Raw genomic sequence first — 24,097 nt, 5'->3', positions numbered from 1 at the left:
ATAAATGAATGGTGTGCAAAGACTTTTTTGTGTTATGCTGAGATCTACTCTAAATCTTGATAAATTATGAAAGCTCCATCCATTCAGTTATCTTCCATAACTGAAGGTGAACCAGCAAATATCTAATCACTGCTTTAATAGGACATGATATCCCTAGCATTTTTTAATTTCTTTTTATTTGCTGTATTCATATGTCATTAACTGAACCTGTCTCAGAGGCCTTGTTGACTATTTCATGACCAAAGGGCAAAACCACCTAACGTTAGCAGTCAGAGTGAAAACAGTGAGGGAATGCATTTCAAAAGCCACAGATGAGAAGGTCTCTTGAACATATGAATGCTGAGATATGCAATGAACGACATAGATACAAACTGACATAATAAATGAATAAAATATATACCATATCAATAAACACAAGTTTTAAAATTCATGTTTAGCTGTGAAATTGAAAAGTCCAGTTCTAACTTTTGAGAGGGTATGAGGATGGAGGAAAGTAGTGCTGTATTAAACTTAAATATAAACCATTTACTTGAAAAATGACTGTATATTTTGTAAACTCATGCAAAACCTTTACATTATTATGAAATATCACAATGGATGTCAAACAAGTTTCAATTCAAACAAAATATGCATTAAAAGAAGTGGAAATCTTACTCCAGAAGAGGAAGCAAATGTTAATAAAAATTCAGTTCAAATATTCAGTCCATATCAGGGAAGAGATTAGTTTCATTCCTTTCTGGGACGTTCCTTCTTAACTCCTAGCAACCTTAACACTTGCACTGCTTGCATCAGTCACTAAGACAATAAAAAGTCTGACTTTTTTTCCTTTACCCCCTGACTCCCTTATGATACAGAGAGGAGCAGTAAATTATCCATGTAAAATGGCTCTTTTCTAATATCTTTTTTTTTTTTGACTGGGTCAGAACAAGTCTTCAGAAGGGTCCAGTAACATGATACACTCACAAATGCGTTTTTAATAGTTCAGCAAGTGTTGCCTAACACCCAAAATTAATTAATTTTGAGCACTACTTTAGCTGAGCAGTAGCCTTCACTGACTCGCTGAACACCTGTGTAGTTTGCCCTCGCTATCTGTAGTCACTGTTAGCCTCCTACAATGCATTTATTTAAATTGGCTATGCTGCATGACACTGCCCTAACTTCCCTTCACCACTGTCAAAAAAGACTTGTAAGCTCACCTTTCTCTGCAGCAGTTTCTTCATCAGTTTCTTTGTGGAAGTATCTTTATTCCCAGTTGACATCTGTGAAAGCATTACTGAGAAGGAGTCAAAGATGGCCTCTGGGGAACTGGAATTGAGGTTGAAGGTCTCACATTAAAAAAGTCATTTACTTCTGGTTTAGTTTTGCTCTTAGGCATTATTCACAGCTTTGCTCTGTCTTCAAACAAAAAGAGCAGTGGCCCCACTAAAAGAAAAAAATCTGAAGCTATTGAATGTGCTTAGAGTTAGTAAATATTAACTTGGGCTTTCAGGAGTCAACCCACAGTATGTCTTTAAAGCAAGAGAGCCTTCGCCTTTCACTGCCACTGCCTTGTTGTTGCTGTACTATTTTCACTTCTTTCTTACCAGACAAGGTATTTCTAATAATACTTTTTCACGGCATATGGTTTTGTATGTCACTGGAGTAAAATGCTTCTTCCTCAGTTGATTATTGTTGTGATAAGTTGTTTTCTTGTTGGTACTAACTAAAATAAAATACGAATGTTTACAATGAAATGCAGAAAAATATTTGTTTTGATACTTTGTAGTTCTGGGCTAGACATGTGAAGTTTCAGTATGTATTTTAACACATCTGGTGCTGACTGCAAAAATGTTCCAGAATAGGTTTGCAAAAATCACATACTCAAGCTTTGATTGATCTCACAGGAGTGTCTTATTGTGTGCTTTTGATTATGGGAATATCAGTGTATTGGCTTTATCATCTCACATTGGAGGATTTTTTCACTGAAGTATTTTCATGTATTATTTTCAGATTTTTACTTCTCGAGTAACGTAAAACTGAATTTATTTGAGTAAGGCTTACTTGGCAAATAAGTAGGACAGGGTATATTCCTCATTGACAAAAGTGTTTTGATAAGAATGGTAAATTTATGTCTAAAGAAGGAGCACACAATACTTACTGATTTCAAAGGGAATTGTTGCCTCTTGTTCTAAAGTAAATTTGACCCAAATAATTTAAGCTGTCAAGATAGCCAAGAGTTAAAGTGAACATAGCTTACACACTGTGACATTTTGTCATTGTTTTTCACTTTCAGTTAAACAAAGGACAGTTAAATATTTTAAAAGAACAAATTTAGCAATTTAGTAAGTAACACTGATTCAGAATAAAATAGTCCTCCCAACTTTACCTCAGCAGAAATTTCTATCCTAGTATAATCTCAGCATACTGTTATCAGCCTCTTTCTTTATAAGGTGTGCATAAACATGTGTGCAGATATGAATGACAGAATAACTTGGACACCTATAGATTCATGTTTCCTAGTCATGGTCTCTACAGTCATTACCAGTATCACAGCTACTGACCTAAATGTTCCACGCTGTCTTTTGGCGAATAATTGGCAAGTGTCTGCACTGCAGCGGCACACTGAGATGTCTTAGCTATGACCAAGCAAGCTGGAAGGGCAACACAGTTCAGGGACAAGCAGAGGTCGCAACTTGGATCAAGATGAGTATAGCTGAATCACTGGGTGCTGACCTAGGGGTCTCTCAGTAGGGTTCCACTGCCCTGTGTGGACATAACCAAGTGATTTTATTTGCCACTGTAGATATTATTAATGAATTCCTCTAAAATGTTCCCCTTACATGCTTACATATGTGGCTAACTTTATATTCAAGCATATTTCACTGAGGACAGTTACAACATTTGCTATGCAAACTTAAGTGTTCATGTGCTTGCAGGGTCAGTATTTAAATGTTTGTGCAATTTAAGAAAAAAAAAAAGCATTTTATCAAATTAGCTCTGCCATATTGAAGGCTTTTGCTTTATAATATCTTAGTTTATATCTCTGCATTTGAGTTTCTCAGGTGAAATTCTACTGTAAAAATAGAGCATCTTGTTTCTGGGAAAAGGAAAAGAAAAGAAAACAAAACCAAACAAGTCATATTCTTTCTCATATTTTCTTAAGGCTTTTTTTTTGTATTTTGAAAAGTGGTCAGGCTAGGCTTTGTTTATCCAGAGGGTTAGCCAAAGCATTGCAGGCATCTTTCTGTTGTACTTGTCAGGAAAGAATATTTTAAAAAAAGAAATCTAAAATAGATTTTAATAGCAAAGAGAGATTTTCACAAATATCTTTCCCCTTTACTCTTTAAGCAAAGCAAAGAACTCTCAAATTACAGCTTCTGCTATTATTTTCAGAAGTTTCAATATAATGGGATAACCTGGTATTACAGTATCTTTTGTCAGAGCACCAGAAAAAGCTTTGAAAAACATTAGCCTCAGTTTGAATTCCTTGTCATTGTCACTTGCAGTTTTAATATCACTGTAAAGTACAAATTTTCCTTCTAAATGGCTCACAGAGTCAAACTTTATTCTGTTTCTTCCTCCAGTAATCCTGTAGGGTCATGTGTTTTTTAATGAACACAGCCAAAGAATCTGTGCTGTACGCAGGAGTGATCAGGTCAGCTCCAGAAGGATTTTATGGGCTAGTTTTGTACATTTTATAAATAAGCTTGTTGGTTACCCAGTAGTTAATATCTAGCATAAATATGGGCTGCTTCCAAAAAGGGAAGTCCTTTACCACTGCCTGCCCTCTGTCCCAGACACCAGCTATTCATGCCAACCACATTCCCAGTGCCAGCTCATGGGGCCGTGCGGGGAGTCAGATCAAAGCAATGGCTGGGATTATAACTAACAGTTCTCTTGGTTTAGGTTTCACGTACTGATGAGGAATATCAGGATTTGTTCCTTGTGTGTACGTTCTTTTTTCATGTACTAATAGGTTATCTTTCTATAAAGATTGTTTATCATAAAGTCTCCAAGTTCTTTAGCTCAGTATGGGAAGGAATTGAAGCCATTTGACTTGGATAGCTATATTCGCAAAAGGTACATTTGCAGGCACTTTCTATACTAGATTAGGAACTTCCTCTGTAGAGGGAAGTAGTTCTTTGCTTCCCCAGAGAAAAAATAAAATTCTATAACTTGGAATGAAATTGTTTGAAAGGATAAGTTATCCTAGTAATAATCTCTTATATGAGCAGTCATAAACGTAATAGCTAATGAAAATGAGTTGTTAAAGAGTGTTTTCCAAACATTTGTATACAAGCTTAAGTTGAAGACATAGGGTCTGTTCACTTGAATAAAACCATGCTCTCGGGATTAGGACCATCAGATATAATCTTTTGTTTTTTTCTTTTTTTTTTTTATTCTTTTGTTACAGTGAATAATTCCTTAACTACAATCCCTGGCTTCTGACTTTTAAAAAGGAAATATTATTGTTTTGGAGAACAATTCAGTACATTTAAAGTGCTGCTTTCAAGATATGCTAAAATCTTGATGAGATTACTATTTACTTTTATTAGGAATTTTTGTTCTAATTAGCAAATAAGTGATGTTGGGCTAGATCTGACACAGCTACAGTAGTCATTACTAAAGAAGTACAAAAAAATATTTTTTGACTCAATAAATAAATGAAAAGAAATTGGAAGAAAAAGTATTTGAGAATGAATTAGGTACTGGTTTAATCAGGTCAACGTTTCATTTCAATGTACAATAGTATGAACAAAAACAAAGTAATGGAAGCTATGGACTTTTCCTAAGCACCCTTGCCAGACGGGGCACAAGGAATTGATATCGTTACCAAACTGTTTTCTAACAGTTGCTGCTCATTATGGCACAGAAACTTGGGCTTAGTTCTCTGCTTTATTCTGAGCCAGCATGTTGCATGGAAAAGGAAGGTGATCTGAGCTTAAAGGTTACACTGAAGAGTGTGTTGCTCTCAGTCTATTCTGCAATCTCTTCATTGATGTGTTAGTAGCAAATCCAGGCAAATTACTTAAATACTAGATTCGGAGCTCCTCCTACTCGAAAGTAACTCTCTTGAAAGGTGGTCATTGTTAATTCACAGATGGTTCAGTGACAGTTCATTGAGAATTGGAAGTGGTCTTCAATGTCCTCGGGAAGGGTACCCTAGCTACTGAGCTAGTTTGAAGAAGGGGAACATCACTTTTGCCATGCTGTTACGCTGTACCAAAATGTTTCACTTGAATCTGTTCAGTGAATTCAGTATGAATATATAGCTTGTTTGTGGATGACCAAAACTGAGTTTTTAAGTCCAATATATTGTCAAAACCAGAAACTAGCCTGCCTTTGTCACCCTGTTCTGCTAATGAAGTTGTTACAATGTTGGGAAATGAAAGTTGTGGTTAACCAACTCTAATTGCTGGTTTTGAAATAGTTTTATTTTATTATTCAGAATTAAAGAGTCCATTCAGAAACTACAGTTTTCCTAAGTTCAATATCTATGAACTATTTTGAAAATATTTTTATAGTTTCCTTTATCTGCTATAATTTCTCTTCCTGTCGTTGATCTCTGCTTCTCATACAGTTTCTTGGCATTGCCTCATGTTGATGAAGCTACACCCCTTCAGTGTGTACCACTGATTATTTTATGTTGCTCTTTTTAAAGATGCCTCACACTAAAATTAACATTTTGATGTTTTACTGGAAGCAAGGCCATGCCTCAGTGACATTCTTTAGGGCAAAAAGCACAACTACATTGTCCAATTTGATTTCTGTTCATAGCTAAATACCATATTCTGCATAGCCCTATAGAACACATAGATGATGAGATGCAGAGCTAGCTCTCTGGACATGTGATTCTGTATCTCCATTTCTGCCTCTGTGTTTTGTTGATGACTAATCCTGACACAAGTACAATAGACCTGAGCCAATAATCTTTTTTTACATTGGTGATCCTTAGTCACAAAAATAGCCCCTTGCAATCAGTCACTTTGAGGATGGAAGAGAAACATCACTTATTCAATACGGGGTGGTACATAATGTGAAATTCAGGATGTGGGATACTCATTTTCAATTAAAGTTTGCAGTGCATATCAGGCCAAGTTACCCCAACCAGCACAGAGTGCAAATTTTGTTTTGCTGCACTGCCAGCAATAACTGTACCATAGCAGTAGTAAAAAGGTGAAATTTCAGAGAAAGAGCAGTTGGCATATCTGCTGTTATGTGCCTGCACACATCTTGGGAAAGGCAGCAATGACTGTAGTTAGGGCTTAATCAGACGCTGGCCAATAGAAGCAGCTATGGAAATGCACTGAAGTAATGCATCTTCTGGTACTCTGTTCACACACGGTCCCAGATTGGTACTATTAATTTTTCAGCTCTAGTAGCACCCTTCAGATTTAATAACAGAAGGAAAGTTGTTGCAGTTTTACGTGTTTTCATTTCTATCCAGCTGCCTTTCTGCAATTAGTGACAGTGGGGCATAGTCCAAAACCCAGCAATGATTAAAACAAACCGGGGTGATGGTGGACAATAAATAAGTTTGCAATGTACTGTAGAGGACAAAAATTACTGATTCAACTTGCGTAGCCAAAGCCTTTTAAGAGCTAAGAAAGTCTTAGTCCCTCATGTATGGATCTGGTGTCACTGCTTTTGGAATATTTCTTGACTTCAGGTTACCAGAAAAAAACCCATTTTTTTTCTGAATGCAGGCTGCTTAAAGAAAGCAATAAAAATTCTTAGAAGCTAGAGGAACTGATACATGAAGAAAAACTATATGAATACTTTTGAAAAGGCAGGACTTCAGCTTACAAATATTTGAATTCTATACACATAAAGGAAAGAGAAAAATGTGGATTGATACCTTGGGGCTATAATGATGAGTGAAAGGATCAAATTTAAAAAAGGGTGCATCAGACTGAAATTAGGGAAATACTCCCTGATGTTCTGATACTTCAGTTTGCAGAAAAATCTCTTGAAGGAACAGTTACCTAGGACTTGCAAAACTAGAGGATATGAACTTTGGAAAACATGGTTGAGGACCACTTATGCCACTGAGGAGATCTGAACAAGTGAACAGCCCCTTCTCTATCCTTACTTCTATTATAATATTTCTATATAAAATTGCTTATTGAGATGGTAAAAGGGGAAGTTTTCACCTTTAACAAGCCAATATGATCTTTAAAGAACCTATTATTATCAAATAAACTGTTTTAGCTGGGAACATAGCAGCAAGTATGTTTTAAAGGAAAGTTTAAATGTTTGTCTGAGGACTGTTTATGTTACCCAGAAAATTATCAAGAAGGGAGCATGTTACAAGCCTATGCCTGTGAAAGAAGCAGAATATATTTTTAGTAGTGCTTCATACTATAGTGTCTAGTCAAAATTCAAGAACCTTAAACATCATTATACAGGATCCTAGAACATGATACCATGTTCCAAACATTTGGTCACGGCCTTCTCCATCAAAAAGCTGGCTCCAGAAAGTAATACATATGATGTCTGGGTTGAGGTGGTAGTTTTATTAGTCATTTTAACTTTTTTTTACTAAGAGCAAGAAAATGAAAAAATATAATATGTTGATAAAATTACAACTTCATGCAAGAGCAAAACCAAGAAGTTCCAGTGTCATGCCAGACAGGAGAGAATACTGTATGTTATTGTCACAGTTACTGCATTTATTCCTCAAAATGATACTATTATTTTTAATAAATAAATAAATAAAGCACCATAAGTTAAACTAATGGAAGGCCACACATTCTCCATGACAGTCTGCTGTGTCTTGAAAATCAAGGCCCTGTAGAAATCATGGCATAAAATTGATACTGTTACTTTTAACAGGTTCTTAGTTTATGTTTTGTTCTGTACACTAGCCATTTAATTAACAGAAACTCACTAGTGCCAGCAACTATTATCCTCTCTGATACCTCTTGTTTTATATTCCTTGAGATTTTATTTATTTCTTCTTTAAAAGCAAATGGATTTTATGTTTAATTAAATTTCTTTTTGGCTCCAAGAGGTCAGAAAGGTGAAAAAATTATCCTGAATGTTTTAGAGAGCAGCTGTAGAAGGTAGTGTTTACATATCTTTTATGTTAGATTTTGATAGAATTTCTCTGTTGATTGATGGTATAAAGATAACTTCCGTTAACATTGCAGGCTGGTAGCAGCAGTTTGTTTTTATACTACCAAGGAATTTATTTGAACTTCATGCAGCTTATAACAAAACCACAATTTTCATTTTGATCTTCTTCAGAGAAGTTAGCTCTGTAATTACTAGAGATTGTCATTGCTGTAACATTTGAGACTGCAGAGATTTGCAAAGGTTTCCTCCTCCCACAGGCTTTGGCTATATTTGTCAACCCAATAAAGACAGTAGGGTGAAACTTGAGGAGTGCTGATCCCATGTATCTCCTGCTGACATCAGTAGGAGCTTAGCACCTATCAACATCAAAGAGTTTTGTTACTGCAGCTGACTCTCAATAATGCAAAACAATTAAAAATAATAGCAAATGGAACAAAACCCAAATGATCCAATAGATGCTGGGAAAGGTTTTGAGGATACTCTAAAAATTTAGAATCGTCTTAATTTTACAATTCAGCATTTCAGTTGTGACCAGACTGTATCAGCAAAACATGATACAGAATGAAATTCAGATCCAAAGCTGAAGTAAATTGTGTAATGATGAGAGTTTGAAAAGACTCACTGTGATCTGTATAAAAATTAATACAAAGTCAATCTAAAGTAACACTGTGATAGGAATCAGCATTGTCTCTTCTGTCAGAAGTTATTTTCACATTTAAATGACATGTGCATCCATGGTGAACATTTAGCCTTTTACTTTCTGTCCACCACCCTATCTATTTTGCTCTTTGACACAGGAATGATTTTTTTACCTGTGTCTGTAGCACTTTACACAATGGAGATTCTGAACCATAACTGAAGCTCCAGTAAAACACATAAAGTATAATAAGAAATATCATTGTTTACACTATTGAGACTTTAGTTGCCACATATGCTTTTCCAAGGATTCTAGTCTTAAGTGTAAATTTGTCAAATCTTGGTTCTTCTGCCATACTACTTCTTGTCCTTAACAAGAGGTTCATTACTGTGGTCTGGTGTGTTTATTATCTTAATCTGAGTGGTCTGGGTTTACTTGGGATGAAGTTCATTGAATGTCACCTGCCTTTTTTAAAGTTGGCAGCAAGGCTTGGCATATTTGCACTTGCTTGTGCCTGGAGTCAGTGTAGCTAGGACTTTGTTCTAGTCCTATACTATGCTTTGATATCTTTTCAGCTGGACCTATGCAGAAGTCCTAAATTTATTTGTCCTCTCAGAAGAGTAAAGAGTCCAGAAGCCCTGCAGATAAGAAATCGTAACAGAGACATTTTCTAGTCATGATAAAGGCGTAACTAAGCCTGATTGTAACTGGAATTGCAGTTGCAATACCACATTAAAACCAAAGTATGAAAATGAATCACAGGAATTCTAAGAATAAAGATCAGACCTCTAAACTATGAAGGAATAAATAGGATTTTGCCACAGGGCATAAGCGTCAACCTGCACTTTCCTTTGAAAGCTACTGCAGAGATTAAGAAAAGCACAGACTCCAGGACTAACAATAACTCAGTAGTCGAAAAGGCTTTTCCAATCTACAGTATCCAATGTGTAAAGTCAGCCAAGATCTCTCTGAAGTGGACTGTGTCTCATCTTTACTGCCAGCTAGCCTTTCAGCCTTTAAAATGTTCAGAATGCATTGCTATGGAGGAAATCACTGAAGCATGAGCTGGCATACGAGCTTTTAAAGTTCTGTTCATTATTTCCCAGTCCTGGGCACTGTTTTTCCTTTTCAGAAAGGCAACCTATCTTCTCTATCACTATCTTCTAATAGTCAGCCTTCCAGGCCCTTTTCTTCCTTATTTCCTTCTTTTCTCCCACTTTCTTTTCGGTCTGCTGAGACATCTTCAAACACAAGACTACATGTTCAAATAACAACTGTGCCAGAAGTTGCAGAGAAGTACCTTGGCTTGCAGACATGCAGTTTCATAGTGAAATATCAAGTGTTACTGCAATGTCCACCTAACTGGACATTCACAATTGCCAACTTTGTAGCATAGGCTACTGTTTTGTTCATGTACCTTGCAAACATAAAAAGTTGAACTGGGACGTAATTCATTGCATTTTTTGAATTTTAATCATATTGTGGAATTGCAATGACACCCAGCTAATTTTCATAAAGTTTCCATCACACACTGTACAATCTCTCCCAGAGGGACCAGTGATACAAAAGAACATGGGCTATATCCCAATTTATAGTGAACATATAGTTCTGAGAAAGTTCCTCTATGCCTCATTGTGAATTAAAATGCACTGTTCATTTGCATGCAGCTACTATATACCATTAACTGTCTAGCACTACATGGCTGAGTACAGCCTACCCATGTAGACAAGTCATTGATAGCATCACTTTCCTGGAAAGAGTCATGCTTGTTCGTGTAGGTATCTGCAGTATTGGCCTATGTGAAAAATATTCCTTTTTATACCATTAAGTCAGGCCAAGAATTCAGGTAACTGGAATTATTATTTTTTTTAGCTCTTGCTAATTTTTAGTGTATAAGCCATTTCTTCATACTTTCAGAATATTGGTGGAATACTCTAAAACTGTGTTATTATGCCACCTGGATCTGTTTTCATGTCTGTAGCCAAGAGATATACCAAAGATGTATGGCTCCTTACAGTATATATCAGTGCAAACATAGATTTAGCTCTGAAGTCCCAAGAAGAACTAATCATTAATTTTCTGGTCCATTAATCAAATACATTTTCTTTGTTGAAAGCCTCTTCCCACAATCATTACCTGTTTTAATAAGATATATAGTGACAATCCTGAAATTTCCCCAGTCTAAGAGAACATTGCACAGTTTAGGAAAACTTTTCAGGTCAGTGAGATTCCAACAAGACTCAGAGTCTTTCCATGAGGATAAGAAGTAGAAATCACCCCAAAATAATACTGGCGTAAATATTTAAAAGTGTCTGTGATACCCTCACTTTTGAGATGGACAGTGAGATTATTTGCCAAAGGAGTTAACCATCAAATCTGGAGGGTGGAGAGGTGATTTGAAATTAATGTATGCAATATACAGTGCTATATAGAGCACAATTTGTTGCACAGTTTGTGAAATAACATTTTTCTGCATGTTTTCAAATCAGAGGAAAGCCTTTACATTCCATCTAAATTTCATTACCTGAGAGATGGATACATAATAAAGGATGATGTTGAACCAGAAGGAACGATATCAGTTAAATTTAAATCTATGACTTATATTCATCCGAGAAAAATAAGCAGAGCAATCAACTGGATTGTGTAGATGTGTTGTATCATTCTAATAGCAATTTTTGTCAGCTCTGAATTGGGCCAAAACGTGAAGGCAACCTGAAGGAATGCAGTTCAGTTAGTTATATCAGAAAGATCCTAAGCGCATGTTAATTTAAACTGGCTTTAATGGTATTTAGCATAGTTTCACAGCAGTTGCACAGATTAGACCTAGATAATTTTTGAATTTTTAGTTCACAAAAATAGAGCAATTTCAAAGTCCTGTACCAAAATTTGTGAGCTCATTGTTCATATAAAATAGCTGGACATACACAAGAGAATTTAATATTCCAGGGTGTTCTATCCTACAGATGACATGAGCCAAGGTCTCCTTTTCCTGTTCTTGATGGGCTGCTCAGGTAAATGATAAAGATCTAATGAATTAGAGTAAAGACTAATAGCTAACAGATGTACAGACGCTATCCACTCTATTAATTAATGCTGCTGTACATTATGTGGAACTAATGCAAATTACTGTATGCAGAATGTTTACAGATTGGAATTGTGCTTAGCAACTCAGTGAGCACCTCAGTGGAAGTATTTCCAATATATTAGGAAAAGTGCTGTGAAGGAACTAGTAGGGTATAATCACTGTGGCATTTATTCATGACCTTCAGGTTCTAATTAGCTCTCCTTGCTTATGAAATTTTTGTTCAGTTTAAGTCAGTTAAGCCTGCATTTTATCATTACTTTTTAAAAGGCAAGATAATATTGAATTTTTGTACAGTTAAAAAATGATAAACATAGAAAATTGCTGATGAAATGGTCTTCTGTCTCAAAAGACTTATTTAATTAAGTATATCTAAAAAAAAGACTTATAAAGTGTGGCAATTTTAAAACTCCTACTCTGGTGCCAACATGTCATTCATTATATGTCACGTTTTTCAGGCTGCTAAAAATTATTTTTTCATTCACTCCTCAAAAAGGATGATTTGTCCAAATATTACAGGGAATTGTTTCTTTTGATATTCAAATGAGTTCAGACCCAAACTAACATTTAAAGGGAACTGAATGATGAATTGCAAATTACAACTGAAATGAGTCTTGTATGGTTGATAGTTTAGTCACCAACCAGTTGTCTTTTTCACATAAATACTATGCGTACTGGAGTAGAAATCTTCTCAATTTTTTTTTTTTTCATAATACAAATATATGTTTGAACAAATTAATTGTTGAGTTTGGCCAGTGTTTAACAATTGCCTGTATCCAGATCAAACACTTGAGCTGATTCTTAAGATGAAGAAAAGAGAAATATCAGTAGTTAAAAGAGGAACAGTGAGCAAAACAAGTGCACTTCACCTGAAGCACAGAAGTTAGGTATGATATGTACAAGACAGTAAGAAGTGATGGAATCAATAGCAGAAATCAATACAAATTTGGTGTAAACTTGTGTTTATACCACACACATGGTATCACTAGAACAGGTGTCATGATATTTAGACACTGTGTGTAAGCAGTGCCATTTATAATGCCTTTGGTAAAAAAGATTTTCACATCTAATAATGAAAGCCAGCAAGCTAAGCAAGGTTATAATTTTTTTCCTGATTAAAAATATGTACCTATCAAAAGGCTCTTTGCTTACCTGCTATTTAAGGGAGTTAAAGTCTGGTTTTATGAGCTTTTAAGTGTGAAATTAATTTATTTCATTCTCAGCATAATATATCTGCCCAGTAGTATTCATGAGCAACTTGTAAGCAGTAAGAAAAATGCTTTCTGATTTCACAATAAGGTCTTTATCCATTTTGTATATCAGTTACGGAATTAAGTTTGATTATTAAAACTACCACCCAGTCATTTGTATTAAATACAGTATTTTAATAATGATATTTTTTGGTCTTGAAGAAGCTAGTTTATTGTAGACTTCCAGTCTGAATTCAGAGTTTCACAGTAATATTGGGGTACTATGAACTGAAAAAAAAGCAAGCAAAACCCGTAGGAGTAATTTGCTACAATGCCATACCTGCTGCAGTGTTTGTAACTCCACCTGATCTCTGGTAAGCAGTGTGTTAAATTTTTATTTAACATAGTCAGGAACTCCTGAAGCCTTTGCCAGGATTGTAGAAGGGAACAACCACTTGAGGTTTGGGCTGCCTGCAATCAAGTCATTAGCTTAACTGAATAGCAGAAGTTCTGGGATGAGACTATTTATGAACCTAATTGACAACCTGCACTGGTTTACCATAGGAAAGGGAAAGAGATAATCTAACAGGGGGAAAAGCTACCGTTAAAATGGAACTATTAGAGCAATGAAGTTACTTGGTTTGCATATTTTCAATCTTCTTGAATTTATGGTTGTCTTGCTGGGAGAAATTTAACCACTGTCTGCTGATGAAATGTTATTTTATTTTTAAAATTCTGTTGTGTCAGCATCCAAGATTTCCTTGTAGTGCATTGTTTAACATCTGTACGTTCTTTTTTTAAACATGATAAACTGGCTTTCACACCTGACCTAACAATTTGTGGTGGGTTGACCCTGGCTGGATGCCAGGTGCCCACCAAAGCCGCTCTATCACTCTCCCTCCTCAACTGGACAGGGGAGAGAAAATATAATGAAAGGCTTGTGGGTCAAGATAAGGACAGGGAGATCACTCAGCAATTACCGTCACAGGCAAAACAGACTCGTTGGGGAAAAATTAGTTTGATTTATTACTAGTCAGATCAGAGTAGGATAATGAGAAATAAAACCAAATCTTAAAAACACCTTCCCCCCACCCCTCCCTTCTTCCCGAGCTTAACTTTATTCCCAATTTTCTCTACCTCCTCCCACACAGCGACGCAGGGGGACGGGGAATGGGGGCTGCGGTCAGTTCATCACACGTTGTTTCTGCCGCTCCTTCCTCCTCAGGGGGAGGACTCCTCACACTCTTCCCCTGCTCCAGCGTGGGGTCCCTCCCACGGGAGACAGTCCTTCACGAACTTCTCCAATGTGAGTCCTTCCCACAGGCTACGGTTCTTCACAAACTGCTCCAGCATGGGTCCCATCCACAGGGTGCAGTCCTTCAGGAACAGACTGCTCCAGCGTGGGTCCCCCGCGGGGTCACAAGTCCTGCCAGCAAACCTGCTCCAGTGTGGGCTCCTCTCTCCATGGGTCCACAGGTCCTGCCAGGAGCCTGCTCCAGTGTGGGCTTCCCATGGGGTCACAGCGTCCTTTGGGCATCCACCTGCTCCAGCATGGGGTCCTCCACGGGCTGCAGGTGGATATCTGCTCCACCGTGGACCTCCGTGGGCTGCAGGGCGACAGCCTGCCTCACCATGGTCTTCACCATGGGCTGCAGGGGAATCTCTGCTCCGGCGCCTGGAGCACCTCCTCCCCCTCCTTCTTCACTGACCTTGGTGTCTGCAGAGTTGTTCCTCTCACATCTTCTCACTCCTCTCTCTCTCGCTGCAACTGCTACTCCCCTGTAACTTCTTTTCCCTTTCTTAAAGATGTTATCCCAGAGGCACTACCACTGTTGCTGATGGGCTCGGCCTTGGGCAGCGGCGGGTCCGTCCTGGAACCTGCTGCCATTAACTTTATCGGACATAGGGAAAGCTTCTAGCAGCTTCTCACAGAAGCCACCCCTGCAGCCCCCCGCTACCAAAACCTTGCCACGCAAACCCAATACACAATTGTCCTGATGCAAATTCTGTTTCCTCCTCAAACGTCTGTCAGTATGTTCAATGTAATAGATTTCGAAATGTCTGTAATTTGGGTCAGTTCAGGATCCTAAATGGGTTTTAACTTTGCTCTACCAAAGCTTCCTGTGCTCTGGTTTCTTGTCCATAAAATGAAACTAGTGACACATTATTTCCCATCAGGGCAGTTCTGAAAATAAGCAAACATATACTGTATGAGTATTCAAAATAAAAAGATTTTTGCATTAGCTGGGTAAGTCTTCTATTTGTCTGTGATATTTATTAGCATTTATAATAGCTAACTGCTCCTTAAGTGCTTTGAGATTCTTGGATGAAAACATTATTAATAGGTCTTATTTGCGGTTTTTCTGCTGTTGTTCTTACACAGATATTTTCACCAACTCAGATATGGTATAAATCATTGCATACTTAACACCCGTTGTCATCTGATTTCTTTGATTGTAAAGGTCGTCATCAGCATAAACTAAACCATAAGTACTAAGATTTAAAGCTGAGTAAGTAGAATTGGTTGATAGTTAAAGAGCTTAAAATAGCCTACTGTAGCTTCGGATAGCTATGTAACTAGCATACACAGAATTTCCTCTGCTCTACTCCTCAGCTGAATCCAAGCTAATCTCTTTTTTGACACAATCATCTGATCAAAAAATAAGCAGCTAAAACGAAAGTAATTTTTCAAAAGAGGACATTATAACAGTGTGAGAAATCAGCGTTTGAGCTTTGGTTAACTATTTTAAAATATTTCAGTCAGATTGCTTCTCAGAACTGCTAGATTTAACAAACAGTAAAACTAACTTTTCCATTTGACATTTCTCTTAGTGTCCATTTACTAAGGAGGTTAATGTTTACCTATATTAGGAAAGAAATTGCTTCCCTATCGGTTCCACATTCCTCTCCATAGTCTTTCCCTTTGTCCCAAAGAAAGTGTGGAGCTGCAGCAGTTTTTTTATTCAAACCCATGACTTTCACATATTTGAGCAATTGTTTGTGCATTGCAGAACTCTCCCAGAACTTGTATGTAGTTATAGAGCCATTCACACAGCCTTCTGAGCAGTGACTCCACACGGAGAAATAGGAGCATCCTTCTTTTACAGAAAAGTTAGTGTTCAGTTCCCTGTGGGTTTGAGGTCTTCCATGCTGCTCCCTACTCAGTTTCTCCAGCATTCCTCCAGTCTGTTCATTACTGGCAGTGGGATAGATATGGCTATAGAAGGATATAGATGTTGGCAGGACAGAAGGGAACAATATGAATTGCAGCAATTTAATTTCCAGTAGTCACAGAACCTTCTGAAGAAACTGGTGATCTCCTCTATGACTGCAGCTGTAGGTTCTCATGAGCTCTCCCCCTCGCCAGCTTTAATGGAAGTGAGGGACTCCCTTTCCTGTCTCTCAGATGGATATAAAGAAGGCACCTCTTAGGAACCTTCTGGCTCACATGAGCAAAACTGGGAGGGATGAAGACAGATTTGTATGCATATCTTCCACTAACTCATTCATTTTGAAAAATTTTAGCTGCTGCTCCTTGCCAAAACACCTTACTGCACTGAGATTGAATTATCTATTTAGTCAAAATTCTTTGGCCAAGGTTTTCACAGCTTTTTATAGAGAGCTGACATACATCAATACTTTCTGCAGTTAGTTAGTTTAGCAGCTGCTGTAGGGAAACTGAACAGCCAGAACCGGTACAGGGGTTGATGAGACGTTTTTTCCAGCTCATACTGCAGAGGATTTTGAGCACTCCTTCTCTGTCACTTCTTGGTTTGCTCTTTCTATTGAAGAACTTTGATGATAAGTTCCATTTGATACAAAGCTGGTTGTAAGGAACAATCAATAAAACATGTTGAAGGCTGATAGGGTGAGTAGCATGGAAATTAGAGTAGGTTGATAAGCGGTGAGGGGTGAATAGAAGAGGGAGTGATAGTTATGGAACCAGAACTCTGAGTCTGATACAGTGGAAAATGGTAAGCCAGAAAGGTGTCCAAAGAGGGTTTGATCCTTTATGTCAGCGCTCCAGGCTAGGAAGATGATAGCAGCTGTGTTTTGAGTTGGGTTGAAGAAGGAACAATTTCTGTCAAGGAGACTAGAACTGAATTGATTGTTGTCAAGATGGAAGATTATAATGAGGTTGCTATGTTGCAATTCTGTTAGTCAATAAGATGAAAACCACACCATGTTAATAAGTTTGGGATTGGTTTTGCTTTCTCCCTTTTAAAATTTTATTTTATAAAATATATCCACTCTCTTCTTTACTGGCTGTGTGTATCTTCCACAGGTTTTTCCCTCTAATTATTTCCTTTCTTGTAGTTGCTTTTAATATATAGTGGAAGTATTCAATCACAATGTAGTAAATCTATTTTGTTATGTGTTTAGAAACAATGCACATTATTTATTTTCCAAACTATATAATAGTTTATGAGAATGAGGACCTACTGCTGTGATCACTGCTTTTCCAGCTCCATTAAACCACAAAAATTTCTAACAAAATGTAAATCCATTCCAAAACCAATGTAATCTAATATTAATTAGTTTTTGTAATGCTCTTAAATAAGATATGATATATGATCTTTTGTTAAGTATATGCATGATTTCTATGGAAGAAGACTGCAGAATGTTTCTAGGAAATTATTGGTGTGGGTTGTTTGTGAGTTTTTTTGATTAAGCATCCCTAATCAGTTCCATTCATCTTCATCTGTAGGTGAACATGTACTTTCATAAAATAATATGTCTGTTCTATTTTTTACTGTTCAAACCTTCTATGTTTTGTATCGCTCTACTCTTCTGTCAAATATTGTTTGTTTTTTATTTTGGTTCATCATTCACACATTTAACTTATGAACGTGCACCCTGAGCTATATTTTTAAAGAAGATTCATTCTCCTCCTGACTGTACTGCAGAGAAATATGAACTCCTAGGCTAATACTAACTTGCGTACTGAAATTGCTATTTATTCAGTGAGTATACTGTACAGATTTATTCTTTCAGATGTTTTGAGTAAATGGTGGTTCAAACAATTTTCCATTCTTTCATGTGTAGAATTCCAATGTGAAGTTCATGAGAGACTGTAGATTTCTCGTGTGGAAATTTCAAAGGAGAACTTTTACGCTAATATTTTTATTATCATTATTATCTGTGTGACAATACAACATACACATATTATTAATAACTGTGCTTTGCTCTCTTAGAAATATGATACAAGTTTGAGTGGCATCAGCATCAAAGGTTGCATGTAAAGCTACATATATTAAACTCCAAGTGCAGAATTGTATTCATTACTTTTTTTTTTTGCTCAAAGGCAAATTAAAATGGAAAATGAAGTAATGTTAGAATAACTTCTTTCTGGTCTTATATCCACACTCTCCTTTAAGGCAAATCCACTCCCTCTGAATTTACATAAAGGACACAGGATCCAAGCTTCTTCTTTCTTAAATTAATAAGATTCACTTTGGTCAAATCAACACTGATTCTTTTTTTTTTTTTCTCTCAAAAGGGAAGTAAAGCCAGTTGTTTAGTATGAGACAAGTTAGACTTACAAATGCCAATCATATGATGCTTTCTTTGCTTCCCCATATGCAATTTCTACCACAGGGAATAAATGACTGACACACCACCCCCCACCATCATAACAACGTGTCACCCAAGACCATTATTTTTCAAACATTAGTGGCATCCCTCCAACTAGCCATAAGGTTGCAGACACATTTTTTAATCATTACTTTGCCCATTGCAGGAAGCTGAAGTCACACCGTTTAATGTGTGCTCATGATAAATTTCACCTTCTTGTATAATAAAATGGAAGCTAATGAAGCACAGCACAATTGCAGTGAATTAGACAGCAGTAGAACAAGGCAGGAGAATACCCACTTATTGACATTACCAAACATATCTTAAATGCATTAACTTTTAAACCAACTCATATTCAATTATTAAAAAGGGGCCAGGGGAGCATACTGTTGGATTCGTAAGGAAGAAGATTAGAACAGTTCATTAGTTATTAATTAATTGACAGTCTCATTGCTTAGTGTCTTTACATTTAATAAATACTTCTCATTTAATAAATACTTCTGTACCCAGTGACTTACTTCTATCCATTTTATTTTTCATCAACATGTAAAATATGACATTTTATTCTTCTGTCCACACATATGAGGGGGGTTAAATGGTCATGTTTTAGCAATTTGTATTAAGATATTTCCAATATCAATTAAGATATTTACAACATAAATTGTTTTTGGAATTAGTAAATACATTTTTTTAAATGCAGTTAGGCATAAGAGTAAAATACATCTCTGTTTTTTTACTATAGATGACGTTTAGGTGTTAATCCTGTCTTAAGCAAACCACAAGTTTCCTGAATAGAAACTTGCAGGGAAGGGGGGACAAAGGGACCCCACAAGGAAAACAAGAGGCTGTGATGAAAGTGCCCAGAATAGAATGAGTTTGACAAGAATGATTAAGAGATAAACCTGTTTATTCTTCCATAAATTATTGCTTTACTGTAATTTTTACTCACTGCAATTAGACGTACATATTTTTTGCTGCTGTTGTATACCCCATCCTTCCAATTCACAAGCAACATACTATTGTTCTTATAGTATCTTGAAACAAGGAAGGCTGAAAAGCATATATATTCAGGAATGTAATGCCTTGCTTACATACATTAATTTCATTACCAGAACACCTATTGATTTTTATTAAGGCAGATTTTTGGGGAGGTGCAAGAAAGACTATAGCCACTCCTACACATGTGACCCAATACATGTCCTCAGGGCAATGTGATACAGCAGCAACTATGACTTGTATCCACACTGCAGATATACTTCTTATTTTTTGTTACTAATAGATTTTTTTAAGATCCGCTAATAATATGGACTGCTATGAATAGAATTAGAATTGTCCTGTATCAGGGCCTATATTTGTTAATTCTCGTAGGCTGAGGTCAGTCCTGGTGCCAGTTTCTAGGTGATTGGGAGGGAGGGAAGGAACAGGTTCAAGCTGGGGCTACCAGTGATTCAATACATACTGTAAAATAGTATTTTGCTTTACAAAAAAACCCCAAAACCTCATTATGTTCATGACTGTAGGTGCTGTCTTCACAAAATTTGTGATGTGCTATCTGAATCATTACCGCCTTCAGCACGTAACTATAATTTGCCTTAAGTACACAAAAATATTTCAGATAAATGGCTTCTCTCAAAAAGGTTTTCCTCATTACATTTTACTCTTGCTTAATTTACCAAACTTGTATATGGGGTAGTCAAAGGAAATCTAGAGAATCTGAGAGGATAGATAGAGCAATAATGAGTCTCCAGGGTTGGTAACTTCACATGGTAACTTCTTAACCAAAGTCACAGGGTCTATTCCAGCAGCTGGAATAGATTGTCTGACCGTAGTCAGAGTGACTGTAGTATTTTGCCACTGCTGAAAAAGGCAGTCACTTTCTCACCTTCCCTCCTGACCAAGGATTCCTGCTGCTTCATTCAGCTCACCCCTAAGAGAGCTGATTCAATTAAGTATTTTGGCAGAAAATGAATCTAGCAACAAAAAAGAATGTTTGGTATTTCTGCTGGGTTTGTGAGCTGAATCAGCCTACAAACATCTGAGATGTGTAGAGAAGATGACAGGAAGAAATGCTTCCAGGACCCATGGAAGAAAAACAGCACATGTTCAGCTGAATCTAGGGCCCCAAAATATAAAATAATTAAGTACAAGAAAATATTGGATTTTTTAGCATTGTGCATATACAACAAAAATGGAAATCCTGCCTAACATGAAATTAAAATGCACCCAGAATAGGAGATGGTTTTGACAGGGAAAGGAGGAGGAAGAAGAATCAAAGAGTGTCAAAAGGTTAGCAATTAGGCTAAAGAGGGTTATTTCCATAGAATTTCTCGCTACTCATTTGTGAGAAAAAAGCTTCTCTAGAAGTCAGTTCCAAACAAGAACCTAATTTTAGGTATTTAGATTCACCTCAGGAGGAAACTAATCTCTTCATGTACTATAAAGGTTGAGGAGACTAAGAGACTAACCTTAGGCTAATGTTAGCCTTTGTGATTGCCTTCCAGTGACTTCAACAATGTGCAAATCAAATTCTAATGAGTGAAAATGCTAAGAATGAATCTAATTCAGTGCAAAATTCAGCTTTGGTAGTTTTAAGGAGATTCTAGATTTCAGAAAATGATTCAGAAACCTAAGAATAGTGTAGAAAAGACTTGTATGCGGTAGAAGAAACTTGTATTTGTTGGCATTGATTTCCCCCCCCCCCCCCCCCCCCCCCCCCCCCCCCCCCCCCCCCCCCCCCCCCAATACACACGCGTTTCCCTGGAGGACAATTTGGGAATGTTTATAAAGAGGCAAAAAGTTATCAGCAACTGGAAGACAGAAGGGATAATTTCAGCCAGTAGACACTAAAATGACTGAAATTACATCTATTTTTTCTAGGGCTGGATTTAACCTAAAATGTCCTAAATTCTAGGAGGACTTTTTTTCATTTTATATTCTAATTTCCTAAAATTTTACTATTCTTCTCACATGAAGTTATGTGGATCACTAATATAACTCCTGTATCTTTTTTTACTTTACTGACATTTTGCTTACATTACTATACAGCAGGCCTTTGTGCTGTGGTACTATGCCTCCTGATAATCCATTGACTATGTTTGTATAACAATTCAGCATGATACAGTTTTGTCAAAAATGAAGTAGCATGTGTACAAACTATTATCCTACATTTCCAAAAAGAAATTCAGAATTGACATATCGGCGCTCTCTGCACATTTTGAAAATGTGAGAGATTTCATGATAGAATTCAGATCTAGGTGAGTTTTAAACATTCTTCCTCTATCTAGCTCAAAATAAATATCATGCTCTATTATCTGTAACCTGTAAACATCTCAGAGTTCCTAGCATCAGTATTGGTTAGATTACTAAGTCTGATTTTAGAGGGTTTTTTATTTAGAAATCTCTATTGTGCAAATGTATTCTTTAACTATGATGGAATAAACAACTTCAACACACACTTAAAATAAGTAAATTAATACTTAATTCTAAAGCTAGAACTCTAGAATAAAACATTAAAAAATACATTTTCCACAAAAGTTTCAGGATGAGTTTATATGCTGGTATATTACAAACAAATATTTTTTAGGGGAGTTTGGCAGACAGGAGAAGGAAATCCACTACTATTTCTGACAATACAGAAATGAGAATAAGACAAAACAGAAAGCTAAATGTTAAATGTATCTTTGAAGGTAAGGCTAAAGTCTTTTTCCTCTTCCATTATGATTTCTAAGGAAATAAAAATGACAGTAATATGTTCTGCCATGATTCAGGAATCTGTAGCTTATACTGTGTCAACTCAGATTTAGCTTTCCCTTTTTTTTTGTAACAGCCTGCTCATGAGGAAGAGATAATATCTTTTCTGCTTTCTCAAAAGAAGGAAAACTTTCAGTCAGCTGGGATTTATCTTCTTTACATGCTTTATAGCAGATCTACTCTAGTTCATGCCATGTTCTACATTAAAATTTTAATAATGATTTTTTAATACCTGCATTGCTTTATTATCACTGTATGACCGAGTTCTAAAGTAACTCCTTGAGTCTGCAAACACATATACATATATGCATAAGTCTACCCTTGTGAGTAGTTCCCTGCCTTTCGGTTGGACTCATTGTGTGAGTAAAATTTAGTGTATGTCTACAAATGTTTGCAAATCAGAGCTTAGAAATGCACTCAGCATTAGGCTTGAACAAAAAATGAACTTTTTTGCCTGAAGAATATCTTCTGAAGAAAGCTATTTCATAGTCATTGAAACTTCTAACTTTTTCTAGTTTGGCATTTTTGATTGGGAAAAAAGTAATCAAGGATTGATTCAGTAACAGAAAACTTCCATGCTTATGTTTACATTTAAAATTATGATCTGAACAATCAATATTTTTGAAATTTCCATTCAGTTTTTATTTAAAACCTCAAAAAAAGGGTATAATTTATTTTAAAAACCCATCTACTTCTGTTTTAACGTGAACTTTTTCAGCCATAACTAACATTTCAGTCAAAATATTTTTTGTAACGTCTGAATATTTGATTCTTTCTTACCAAGGGCCAAATCTTCTTCTTACATAAACTGACATCGTTCCATTGATGCTAAATTGGCACCATTCCACTGTATCAGGTAAAGATCCAAAAATGCTCTATATTCCTGGCAAAAATGTCATTCCCCATATGGTATGATTTTTTTTAAAAAACTTACTTCAATAGCTTTTTGATTTTTTAGAAGTTTAAGATTTTTAAAGAGGCCATAAAATAGGAAGATAATAGGATAGTAGAGACTTTCTGAACGTTAATTATAGAACAAGCATCCACTTGCAATAATTCTTATAGAGGACTTCAAACTGTAACTTGTACACCAGAATTTTAAGTGCTATGTTTATTTAGTATCTTCAGTTTTCCTTACATTTCCTTTCTTTACAGAATATCATCTATAAATACAAACCAACCTGTTTCCTTGATTCAGTATCAAGAAAGTAATGAATCATTTCATATAGTGATGTGCTGAAGATGGTATGAATATTTAAAATGTAGATATACAATCTACCTCTAAATAGAATATCTATGCCTGGAATTCCAAAGGCAGCTAGAGATTTTTGAGCTTTTACAAAAGTATAAGTGAAAATAGCTGAGTTGTGAAGCTGCAAGTGAGGACTTGAAAGGACTGAGAGATAAATTCTTCCTACCCATTCCTGTACACTGTTCCTGCTTGTTTTAATGCAAGTTTTGTGTCAAGAGTTTGTCACAAATTTTAAATCATAACTTATTTTCACTTATCAGAAGAATATCAAAGTATAAATGTCTATGAAAATTAATACACATCACTGTGTGTAAACTTCATTATTAAAAATTTGCTGCTTTTCAAATTTATGTTCACTTCTGTTTAAATGAAATTCTGTGATTTCATCTTGTCTGCCTTAGGTTAGAGCATTGCCTTGTACAAAATTAACACGTCTATTTGCATAAACATTTATTCATAGATGATGTTCCATCTAACTCAGTAGAATCACTTATTTTGTAAAGTGTTGTGATGTCAGACCTGGGTCTCCCCTTACTAGTAAAAATACAAATCTG

The 24,097-nt window shown here is 36.2% G+C and overlaps 1 protein-coding gene across 1 annotated transcript in view; it reads left to right on the top strand.

Annotated features, from left to right (window-relative positions):
* PACRG (parkin coregulated) overlaps positions 1–24,097 on the top strand; it is a 260,326-nt gene that overhangs the window by 212,583 nt on the left and 23,646 nt on the right. The window lies entirely within an intron of this gene.

The sequence above is a fragment of the Gymnogyps californianus genome, chromosome 3 (genome assembly GCF_018139145.2).
Source record: "Gymnogyps californianus isolate 813 chromosome 3, ASM1813914v2, whole genome shotgun sequence".
Classification (NCBI taxonomy): domain Eukaryota; kingdom Metazoa; phylum Chordata; class Aves; order Accipitriformes; family Cathartidae; genus Gymnogyps; species Gymnogyps californianus.
This window is presented reverse-complemented; position numbering and strand designations above follow the sequence as displayed.